Source organism: Corvus hawaiiensis, chromosome 2 (genome assembly GCF_020740725.1).
Source record: "Corvus hawaiiensis isolate bCorHaw1 chromosome 2, bCorHaw1.pri.cur, whole genome shotgun sequence".
Classification (NCBI taxonomy): Eukaryota; Metazoa; Chordata; class Aves; order Passeriformes; family Corvidae; genus Corvus; species Corvus hawaiiensis.
The window spans coordinates 21,349,016-21,361,814 of NC_063214.1; positions in this window are offsets into that span (position 1 = coordinate 21,349,016).

The window sequence follows — 12,799 nt, forward strand, 5'->3', positions numbered from 1 at the left end:
GGACTGGATGGAGTCACAGAACACCCAAAATGACCACAGGAGAAAAAAAGCAGGGCAAGAAACCTTAAAAAGTAAAAGAGGTAGCAAAGATCAGGCGTCATCAAAGGAATATCATGATGTGACAATCTCTGTCCCTAAGAGACATATTCTAAAGGAAAGTCTAAATGTCAAAGTATGGAAAAGAGGAAAAGGAAGAAGAGACTGAGACTATGAAGAGGCATGTTCATGTTCTCTGCCTCAGATAATACCTAACAACAACTACACAACAAAACCAGAAAGTATATGGTACTTAATCTGAGGGTCTGTCTAAAATTTGGATTTCCTTGCTGCCCTAATGGAACTGAAGAACTTCCAACAATGCACTGAAGGTAAAGCTCAAAAGAGGTCACATACATTAGCCTGTCATCTCTTTATCATCTCCTGCACAAGGGTACAAACTAAAATTGTCTTCTGAAATTTTCTAGCATTCAGAAGAAATCAGATTTGCAATGTTACAAATAAAGACTCTGAAACAGTGATAACCTCTCCAGCAGTTTCTTCTGCACTTGTACTGCACCTGATTTCTCAAATACCAAGGGAACTAACCACTCAAGATGTCTTCTCTTTATTCGCAGAGAATGTCCAACAGCTCAATAAAACAAAGGTACTTTTCATTGTTCCTCTGTAGATTATTTTCATTAGCTGTGAAAGTTAGCAAGGTAGCAACTGATGTGTTGGCATGCAGAATTTTCCATGCTGTGGAAAACTGCTATTTATTTAGGAAACACAGTAAATTCTTCCTCACAAGTCACTGCATGAGCTCTGAATGGCAAATGGCAGCTGAGTCTGAGCAACTGATATAAAGAGAAAATGGTTAGTATTTTATTCTCCTATCCCATAAGCCATCTAGTCACTTGTAAATACCTTGCAATTATAGATGTTTTAAATTTCACCTTTACTGGAAAACTCAAAGTACACTCAGAATGATAAATGAATATGAACTTATGGTCCATCTATGGTCCCATATAAGTCAATGATCCCATTGATTGCAAACCAGAACAGAATTTCTTCACTAACACCTAAAGAATATATGAAATTCTTGATTTATTCAGACTATTATTAACCTTTTATGTAGCACTTTTATTAACCTTTTATGTATTTCTGTGGGCTACTGCTGAAGGATGCATGTAAGGAATGAAATAAGTATTTTGAAAACACTTTTTAAAAACAGGTGATGTATTAGAATCATTATCATTTTCCTTTTAAAAACCAATGAAATATTCATGGAAAGGGTTGACACAGTTTTGAGGGTATCAAAAGAGACTAAACTCCCATCAGGCTTCAGGCACAGCTTTTCATTCTTACCATCCATTCACATGCCCCTTCCATCCTTGTTCCCAAAGCAATAAAAATTATGTGGGTTTTTTCTTCTTTTTTTTTACACTTGCAGCATACCTCCGGCACTTAGCTTTAATGGTTCTGGACAATATTGGAAGAGCTTGCACTTTTCCTTCTCTTTTTATTTAAATTACAAATATTTGACAAACTGCTTCTATCCTGGAGGATTTCAAATCCCCTCAGATTTAAAACACAGCTCGCTTTTAAAAAGCTGCTAACAGAAGAAAAAGTTTAATATTTGCAATTAAACATGTTTTTATTGTTCTTATTATACTAAGGGTGCTCTTATCAAAAGAGAATATTTTTTCCCTTGTCCTTGTTTATTTTTTAATTAGGTCAGTCTTCCCTTTCATATCCTGTTCAAGAGTTCAGCCTCTAATGGCAGTGTCAGTTAGCAATCAGCTTCTAGGAAAGACTATAATAACTTAGTGATCTTCTAAGTCATGAAAAAATACACAAAAATACACAAAAATATCCAAGCTTATAAAGGATCAATCAATTTTTTTCATTATCTAAGATGGTGAGATTCTCAAGTACCCAAGTTAGGAACTATCAGCAGAAAGAGGAAGTTCTTGTAGTGGTAGGTCAGCACACGAGACCCAGCATCTTGAGAAGCTGATATAAAAAACTCAAGCAAAATAAAAGCATAGTGCTGCTCCCCAAAATGGGAAGCTCCCAGAAAGATGTGCTCTGTCTGCCAGAGTTAGTAAATGTCTCTGGAGAACACAATTATAAATCTTAATTTGCTGTTTCCTAGTGGTATTGATTGTTGTAGAAAGCACATTTGTGCCCACTCAGATACAGGATGCGTTCTGCTGTCACCTTCACAGCCTCCTCTCTATAAAAGTGCCAGATGCTGCCATACCTTTGGAGAGAAGCCAAATGTGCACAATAGGCAAGAAGCAATTGCCAGGACTAAAGGGAAGTGCTAATCAATGATCTTAAACAAAAGGAGGATGGACGTGCAAGAATATAATGCAGGTATAAAAGTTAGAGGGTAACAGTCCAACCAATCACAGAATCACACAATCATGGAGTGGCTTGGATTGGAAGGGACCTTAAAGATGATCTAGTTACAACGCCTCTGCCGTGGGCAGGGACACCTCCCACCAGACCGGGTTGCACAAAGCCCCACAAAACCTGGCCTTGAACACTTCCAGGGAAGTTCACAGCTTCTCTGGGCAACATGTTCCAGAGTCTCACCACCCTCACAGAAAAAAATTTCTTCTTAGTATCTAATCTAAACCTGCCCTCTTTCAGTTTGAAGCCGTTCCCCTTTGTCCTGTCACTACCTGCCCTTGTAAAAAGTCTCTCTCCATCTTTCTTGTAGGCACCCTTCAGGTATTGGAAGGCCACAGCTAAGTCACCTCAAAGCCTTCTCTTCTCTAGGCTGAAGAATCTCAATTCTCTCAGCTTTTCCCCTAGAAAATGTGATCCATCCCTTTAAGAATTTTGGTGGCTCCTCCTATGGACTCACTGACTGTTCGTGTCTTTTCTCCTGTTCCCACTGTTTTGGTCTGCTTGTTGCTGAGGTGGGTTTTTCCCCCTCCAAATCCTTTCTGCTTTCTTCTACTTGTCAAAAGTACTACTGCAAGATCAAGGGAGAGGGAATCAGACCCTGAGAACAAGCAGGAGGGGACAGAAAAAAATGGCTTTTCAGCATCTGGGGAGTAGCTTTGTAATGGAGAAAACTTCTTACTTACTTATGTGCTACTTGCACTGCTTGATTTAATTTCTTTCATTTCTGCTTTGCATTAACATTCAAGGCACACTGAGAAGAAGAATCTTATTTTTTACTGAAGAGATATAATCAAGCATCTTTTCCCATATATCTAAAACAAAGACATCTGGAAATGAGAGCCATGCTGCAAGGAGGCCTTGTGACACTATTCCCATGACAAGGCTCTACTAATCACTGAGAAGCATTTCACATGTTGTGGTAATTTGCAGTAAAAACTGCCACAGATGGTGTTAGTTAACTTTCGTGGAGTTTGTGAGATTAGTATTTGGCTACAAGTCTATCTCCACATGTTTCTGTGATACCGAAAAGAGTACAGAGATAGAGCAGCCCAAATAATCACAAATTTTTCTTAAAGGAGATTTTGTTGAGACTCGTTATCACTACAACCTCTGTAGTAATATGGGGACCAGATACAGTGAGCTGTATAAATCCAGCTCTAATTTCCCCTCCATAAATAATCTGTAAATGGTGCCTGATTAGCTGTTGTTTCTCCACATGCTGCTAATCCACGTAATCCTTTAAAACACAAAAGCAAAAGGTACAACCCCTTCACTAGCAGCACTTTTGCTCCCTCCCAGCACCTGTCTCCTTACTGAGACAATCTTACCCCCCAACCTCACAGTATAGGTCTGTGTTGACCTTACCAGACCTCCTCTAATCACAGAGGAATGTCCAAGCAAATAAATGTTAACCTCATGCACCATAAGAATAAGGCAGAAAAAGCAATACTTCTGTTTGCTTTCTAAATTATTTGATTTAATTGTGCCAAAAAGCAAACTGAATCTCTGGGTTAAGTGATGGGGAGCACAACATTCATCTTGTCAAAGCAGCACAACAAACACATACAGAGCAAGCTCAGAGTTACACAAAAGGCACCGGGGGTGCTGGATGATGTCAAGGACCATGGTATAACAGTGTAGACTGGGAACATGTCCTCAAATGGGGCATTTCCAAGCACAGGTTCCATTAGGAAGCACTATACTGGCTTGTGAAGCAGGTGTACAGCTGCAGCGAGAGGTACTCTACTACGAATCCATGAGTGTTAGACGCAGGATTGGACAAGTGAATGTAGGCAAGGTGCCTCAGGACACAGCTCTGCAGAGCCCTGTGCTCTGGACTTGCTACTTTGACTGTTTCCTTCCCAGATAAAACATAAGAAGAATTAATTTATATCTTCTTGTTGGTTTTGTGTTGCTTATTGGTTTTTTCTCAAGCAGGGAAAGGTTGTTCCTTCTTCTTGCCTTGAGAAAAGAGCCTCCATGCATCCACACTGTGTACATCTGTTGATTGCTAAAGGAGGTTTTCAAGGCTTTCCCTGTTCCTCTTGACCTTGCTCCTAATTGTATCTACCTGCACCCAAGCTACCCCTACCAAGGCATCACAGGCTTTTATTTTCTACCTAGCACTTGCTGCCAGGTCTTTTATCCCTTTTGATATTTTTTTTTGCACCCCAATTCTTCAGCTACCTTCACACAGACCCTATCTTAATTTTAAAGTATTCTTCGAGTATGAAATTTCCTTCCACTTTCTTGAAGAGATCTCACAGAAGAAGGCAACTGAAGGGTGGGGCAGAAAGAGAAAGGACAGAAATTCAGAACTCCATGCACCAATGCAACTGTCCTTTGCATCTCAGAAGTGACAGGCCAGACAAAGAACATTGAAGCCTCTGAGTCTAGACAGGTTTAACTCCTCATTCTGCAGTTCACAGTCATCAGAAGTCAGACCTCCAAGACAATCAGGACACGTCTGTAAAGCTATGCTGCCCACTGACCTTGTAGCCATGAATTCTTACAAGCTTTGCAAAGGGGGAAGGATGCACAGCACACGCTTTTTTGGGTAGGATATAGGTCAGTTTTACAACACATAGGTGTACATGCCACATAACTCTGACTTAGCCAGGTACCTATACAAGAATCCCTGAAAATACAGCAGCATGTTTGAGGACTTCTGGTGTGTAGAGATGGTGTCCATGCCCTGTGTAACCCTACCATCCTTGCTAATGCTGCAGTCTCAGTTATTTGGAAGCCACTGAGATACCGTTGCCCTGGCTACACTCACATCTCCCTTTGCAGGGCAGACCCAGCAACACATGACTTCCATAAAGATTGCCACAGCTGTAAGAGAAGCAGAGGATTGAAAGCAGAAGGGAAATATTAGCTCAGACATAGCTCTGTTTTGTTTTTGTTCTCCACAGCAGTGAGCTCAGCTTAGAAAGGTGTAAGTCTTCACAACCACAGCCCAGAAAAACAATTTCCTGTTTTCTCCTGGCAAACACTAACTAACCCCACACAGCCTCTATAACCCCACACAGCCTCTATAACCAGACACTGCCACAGCACTTGTACCATTCTGAACATGGCCTTTCACTCCCTGCATACAGCAGTTCTCTCAGGCAACTGTAAATGCTTATGAGCAGTTTTCTGATAAAGACATAGACACATCCTTGCAATGAAACCAATCTTTTCTAGCTCAGGAATCGTTATAATTTCATCTGATTTGAGGGACCAGGCATATGTTGTTCAATCATGAAGATCAAATATTTATTCTGGCCACTTCAAAAATACCTTGTGGACTAACGTTGGCTTGCCCAGCTCTTTGTTAAACAATTGCAAATGAGAAACATTCAAGAAATCACAGCTCGTTTGTGCATAATTTGTACACTTGGTGCAGAAAGTGCCATGCATCTCAGCTAAACCACTTGCAATGAATAATTCCACCATTCAGCACAGATGCTAAGCATTGGAAGTTTACAGAACATTATGGAAATGTATCTTCCATCCTCAGGAGATGGGAGAATTTTAATTCCTGGCACTGAAGGCAGGCTTGAATGAGAATATGATTAAACTTTTATAACTGCTCAATGTTTTCTTGGCTCAATCAATATTCTTTTCAATAAGCCCTTGTCCTGTTTTGGAAACACTGCCAATGTTTGTTGTTCAGTAAATGGGGTTTTATTCTTCATTCCCACTGATCTGATCAACAGAATGACATTGATCACAATGAGTGCTGTGTTCAAACATTTTAAAACAATTTAATCTGCTCATGCAGGACAGAGGTTAGGTAGCAGTGATGATTACAGCACATCTTTTAGTGGCCTCTGTTACAGATGAATGTGCTTTTATATCACCTCCAATGTATCCAACTGCAATCATCCATTTGTGCAAGCTGGCAGGAACAAATGGGGTCACACTTTCCTTCAAAGGCAGATTGAAAGGGACACGACAGGCAGCCGTGGATGCCTCAGGAGGACAAGCATCCAGGGGAGACATCCTGAGCCTTCCATACTGATGTCTGTGGGACCACCCAGGGGAATTGGCTATGATTATTTAGATGTTAATACTGTCAAGCAGGGGGATGCTAGACTAGAATTTAGGGTGCGCTTACAGCCTATTCACTGATGAGCCAACAGCATGTGCACAACCTTGGGCAAATCACTTAGCACTGTGCCTTAGGTATTCTGCCTATTGAGGCAAGGTTAATAATTCTTGCCATGTTTTGTGAAGCACTTTAAAATCTATTCAAGAGAGAGGCATGATGTGACTGTTGAGTTGTGGCATTTGTTCAGCACATTGGTGACACTCAGTTCTTAGCCAACCCAAGCAGGAGCTACAGAGCTACTTCTACAAAATGCCAGAGAGAGTGAAGAGTTTGGACAGTTTCAACAGGTGCTGAAAACTGAGGACAGTGGTGAGTAGTGAAAGGGACAAGAATTGCTCTTTCCTTTTCAAGGAAATTCTCATCCTTTGCTTCAATGGTAATACAATCCTATTAGGTCAGATTCCTGAGCTTTGTGCCCTGAGTCCTAAATGATTAAAAATTATTTTTGTTCTCACTTCTGCATTCCCACATGTGATGGGGAAAGAATTCACCATTTCATGGTGATTGTTGTCCTAGTAATTCCTTATTCCTCTCTTCACAGACAGGGGAGGTGAACTTGGGACCTGTCTTTATAAATGAGCTGGCAGTCAGACACATTTCAGTGATCAGAAAGCTTCAGAAATAACCAGGTTATACAGCAGAAATAACCTGCTGTAGGCCTAATCCTGCCAGCAGCCAAGCCTCCACAAGCACCCAAGGACAGGGAAGATAAAATGAAGAGAAAATGTAAGAAAACTGAGGAGTCAAGATAAAGACACTTGAGTAAGTTACGGAAGGGGGAAACCAATCCTGTGAAAACAAAGTGATGCGTAGCCAATGACTCACTATTTCCCACAAGAGAAGTCTCCAAGCAATGGCCAATATGAAAGAAAAAAGCCCTTATTTTCTTCTTCCTCTACCCCAGGTTTTACTGCTGAGCATAACGTTGTATGGCATGGAACATCCCTTTGATCATTTCAGGTCAGATTTCTTATTGGGTCCCCTCCCAAATTCTTGCACAGATCCAGCCTACTCATACTCACTGGAGTCGGGGAAGAGCAGCGCAGCGGGGAAAAAGGCAAAAGCCTTGTGTTTGTACTCACTGTTCAGCAACAGCCACACAATTATTGTCTTACCAACACCACTTTCTTTAGCCACAAACCCAAAACTTAGCACAAAAGGGCTGCTATGAAGGGCTAGCTTCATCCCGGCCAGATCCAGTACAACAGGACCAAAACAATGAAAATAGCAAAGCACCTATTCTGGCAGAGGAATGATTAAACTGGAACTAATAAAATTACTCCCAAAGAAAAGTACACATGCTCTTGACAACTGAGGACAGTACAAAGCCTTCAGAAAACAAGCAATCCAGCAAGTGCAGCCTTAGAGCTTGCTCCAAATGTGATTCCAGCAGGCCTGCACACAATTTTCAGAAATAGAGACCTAAATAATGTTACTCAGCCCAGGACTGTGTTTGGAAGCAAAGTTTTTGACTTGACAAGCAAGATTTTTGATGCCTTCCTGATGGCCAAGCGTGGTTGCTTTTTTTGTTTTCGTCTCTTTTATGCTTTATATAAGCAGAGTTATGGAGTGGTTGGGTGTGTTTAATTATGATAAGGTTTGGAAACATTTGTCTGTTTAACAGACACTCATGCGGGGACTGCCTTATGTGAAGAAACTAATTTATGACTTTGGATGGAGTTGTACATAAAAGGAGTAAAATAGAGCTTTCCCTCCTACCTCTTGGAGAGCAGGCTCCTTGCAGAGGGGAGGATACAAAGTGCCTGCTGCAGCACCTGACCTGTGCTGACTCTTTTACTTTGGTGTTTTCCTGGAATGCTCACACTTCCCTTTTCCATAGCTCTCCTGCATGGCTACCGCTACACCCCCCTCCACTCTCTTCAGTGTTTTTTTACAGTCTCTGAATCTCTAATTATATTCACTGGCCTGACACAAGCTGAGCTGTGCAAGGCTTTCTGGAAAGGAGCAGTTATTTTATGCTTTCATACTCCCTTGTACAAAGAGAGAGAGCAGCATGCAATCCGGAAGAAATACACTGAAGAGAGAGGAGTTTGTCATTTCCATAGTCAATGTCATGTTTTGGCTCTATCTGAAGATCAACATTTACTGAAAATAGATGTGTAAATGGCTTTTTATATGGTTCTTCAGAGGTTGCTTTCAGAAAATTATTTATTATTCCAGATGCCTAGGTAGTCAAGGATACTGACTAACTGGAAAGAGTCCAGAGCAGAAGAGTAAAAATGATCACTTAGTGCAGATGTTTTGATTTTTTTTTTTTTTTAAGTGATGAAAAGATTAAAGAGATAAAATGGAGCTTGAGGCTAGACTAAACAATGAGCTAGGGAGGACACAGGCCTCTCCAAATATGAATAAACACCACAAATAAAACAATTACACATAGCAGTAAACCATAGGGTAAACAATGACACACACAACTCAGAGCCACAAATTATTCTTCTACAAGTCAAACTAATCAAAGAATAGTTGAAGTTAAATCTTCTGTCAAACATTTCTGCACAGACCTACTCAATGGAAAAGCAGAAGATGTAGAGCTCGGACAGAACAGAGGATGAGCTTCTGGTGCTACACAGGCACCAAAGAGGTTTTCTTCTTGAAATGTCTGTTTCTTTCTTGAAATGAATTCTCTTTTCTAGCAAAAAATGGCACAATGTTCACTGTTTACTTAGTCATAAGATTAAAAAGATGCTGGCTGTCTTCATACCATAGGAAATTTCTTGCCGACAGTAGTGTGCCCTTTCCCAGTGGCAGAGCAAGGGTGACAACCTAAGAGCCAAGACTCAGAAGTCTGGCTGTGTACTGCCTGTGGAACCAGGACGTTTCCATCTCCCCACTGGAACAGCCCAAGGCCCCTGCTTCCTCATGGCACACAGCACAACTACACCTTTACAACCCCAGCATCCCCACCCAAATGAGGACTGCAAACCACTGCTCTCAGGACTCAGCTTATTCATGGCTTCAGAAATAGTTTAATGATTTATTAAGTATCTTTACTGGAGCAGAACCTGAGACAGGGGTTTTGTTAAGCCTAGTGCTGCATAAATAGAAGACAAATGGGAAGTCTCTGTTAATTTACAACCTCAACTATTAAACAAGGGATGAAAAGTAGCAGACACAAAAAGGACTACAGAAGAGTGTTAGAAAAGATAGGCCATTCTGGTCACAAAAGACAAATTAACAGATGCTACTTCCTATATGGATCTTACATCAGTGTTTTTACACTATAGCTCTTCCTTGTTTTCTTTCTTTAGCTTGTCAACAGTTTGATCCACGACCTTGCTTTGCCATCTACATAAATTCACCCAGGCATTAGCTAATCTCTGTTGACTTTGTGGTTCTTAAGGTCATGCAGTTTGAATTTTTTTGGTTACACATTATCAAATGTACCAGTTGCTGCTGGTTTAGGACAGTTTTCATGCACAACTGCTGAATGTCACTCTCATTTTCTCCTACAGGTGGTAAAAGAAATTATTTGCATTTGAGTGCTCTCGTCACCCTACTGAGGTGTACCATGAATTCAAAACAGGCAAAAGTAACTTGTGGATAAAACTGAAATAACTGGATCATACCCTTGCTTTCCTAGGTTGGTCATTACTTCAAATATAAAATAAGTCAGGGACTACTTCTATTATTTCTAGTATAAAATTACATATAAAGGAATTAAAGGACATTAAGGCTGTAAAGTGAGTAAGTCCTAAGCTAGGAAATGTCAGAGGAAAGTAACTAATCTCATCCTGTGTGCGCTGTATTTCAATCTTCAGTTATCAAAGCACTGCAAGGGGATCACAGAACACCACAACAAAGGCCATGATGACCCTAAACCCTCCGGTGAAAAAAGAGAGATATTCTGATGCTTCTTTTTTCCCCATAAGCGACTTAATTATGCATTTTTTTCCATATGATTAGCACTTTGAAATTTGGAAGTATTGAATAGTTAGTTACCTCTTATTTCCTTTTACTCTTCTTTAAATGTGGGGCTCCAGGTCTCATTCTCTACACATCATGTAAAGCTTGCCCTGAATATGTATAGATTTATTTGTCTACTAATAAAATCCCTACTGCTATTCCAAACTATCCCAATATTTTACCATGTTGAAAGTAGCACAGAAATTATATTTCATCTATTCAAGGGAGTAAAATTAGAAGTATATTTCACCTATGAGAAAGGAAGGATTAAAGGGACTTGCTTCAAACTACTGAGAGCCCATCAATTTTGTCAATCTGTGATACAGATATTCTAATTTATTCAGAGTAGTTACACTTTCCCCCCCCCCTATTTTTAAATCTTAGGAAGTTTATATAAGCTTTGATATATTCAAAGCACGCTTTCCATCAAAGTAAACATAAAGAGAAAGCATTGAGAGCTTCTGCAAATGTACTCCCAGGTATGTATCCAGAAATAACAAGAAGTTAGGTGATCCTCAGTGAGACCCTGGGTTTTTTAAGAAGACTTGTCCTGCAGTCATCCTGGTGGTAGTAGAGTGACAAATGTAGGAGCGGGATCTGGTTTGTCACCTTGGAATTATGACACTCATCTTTTCTCTTCCTGCAAACTGAAATCAACACTTCAGTACTCTTCTAGCTAGCTTGCTCACCACACATGACTTAACCACTGAGCACAGTATTTCATGCAGTAGTGGCAGAAAAATCATACCCTGAAAAAGGGTAAGGCCTTAATAAAGAACCAGAAAAAGGGTAAGACCTGCCATAAACAGGGTAAGGCCTTTTAGTGCAGAACTTGTCAGCTGTGAAAACTTCACAGTCACACACTAGTAAGAATACTTAAATGTGGATGAAACTATCTATTTTTCTGAAGTCCTGCCATTTGAAAAAATAACGTTTACTACAATTGAATAAATAGTAAGTAAATACAGATCAGCTTTAAACAATAAGGGATTATGAAAAATGCATCCGTCTTTACATTACCAAAACGCCAAATGTTTTTGTAATGGGAGGTTCCAAGGAATCTGATGTGATGATGGTATTGTAATAAATGAATTGGTTTCAGGGTGTTGGTTATTACTGCTTAAATGAGATATAAAAGAGGGGAGTTGAAGGTGGAATAGATGGACATGTTAATTAAGTTGCGAGACTGTACGGGTGTAAAGCTGCAATGTAACCACTGGATGGGATATATCAAGGACCCAATGGGTTTAATAGAAGGAACTTTCTAGTCCATTGCTTCGTAGGGTACAAGGGATGAGGACGATGCCCTGGACTGTGATTGGAGAACGAGCCAACCAATGAAGTGGACTTGTTTGGAAATGATTGGTGAGGAATGCACGGAGGTATAGGCCAACCAGCGAACAGGAAAGGGACCAATCAGCACGAGGATTAAGAAAGGCACCAGTCCGGTGGCACCAAAGACTCTAGAAGCCACCTGAACCGAGGGGTTCATCTGCGGAACTTGGGGTCCAAGCGAGTACCGAGTGGGTCTCACTGTCTTGTTGGTGTATTGTTTTATTCTGGCTTGTCGCGAGGAGCCTGGGCTTATCCTGCGTTCCCGCTCTCAGCAGTTAATAAATAAACGAGTTGACTTTTCCTTTCAAAAGTCTCAGCCTCGTTTACAACAGTATTTTGCTTTTTAAAAAATTTTATTTATAGAAAATCAATGGTTACTTGAATAATATTGAGAAGGAACAAAATGCCCAGTGCCAGTGGCCAGGTAACGCTTTGTCTCTGCCAGTTCCACTCTTCCTCACAGGCCTCCAGCCTGCAGCCTTAGGGGACCGGTTGGAGCGGGACTGGGGAGAGCGTGACTGCCGGCAGCCACTGAACACCAAATTTCCCAGCCCCGATTCCTCTGGCCGTCCGTGCCGAATCCCACAGAGAGACAACGCTCTGTAGAGCTCTGCCCAGAGCAGCCCAGGCCGGAGAGAGCCCCGCCGCATCTCCTTCCCCGCCGGCGGCTCATCCTGGCTGTGGGGCACGGGCCTTGTGCCCAGGCGGCGCCGCGCCCCGCAGCCAATGGGAGCCCGCGGCCGGCCGCTGCAGCCAGCCCCCGGCCAATGGGAGCCCGCGGCCGGCCGCTGCAGCCAGCCCCCGGCCAGTGGGAGCCCGCGGCTGGCCGCTGTTGCCAGGTAGAACAGCGACTTCACGTTTCAAGCCCGGACTGGAGGCGGGGTGATCGGCCACGCAGCAGACTATAAAGCCCGCCCACCGCGCGCTTCGATTGGCTGCAGCGCCGGAACTGATTTGAGCACGAGCCAATCGGAGGCGGGGAGCGGGGTGGTGGCGCGCGGTTTGAATTGGCGCGGGGTGGGAGTAGCCGGCCGCGCTGGGCGA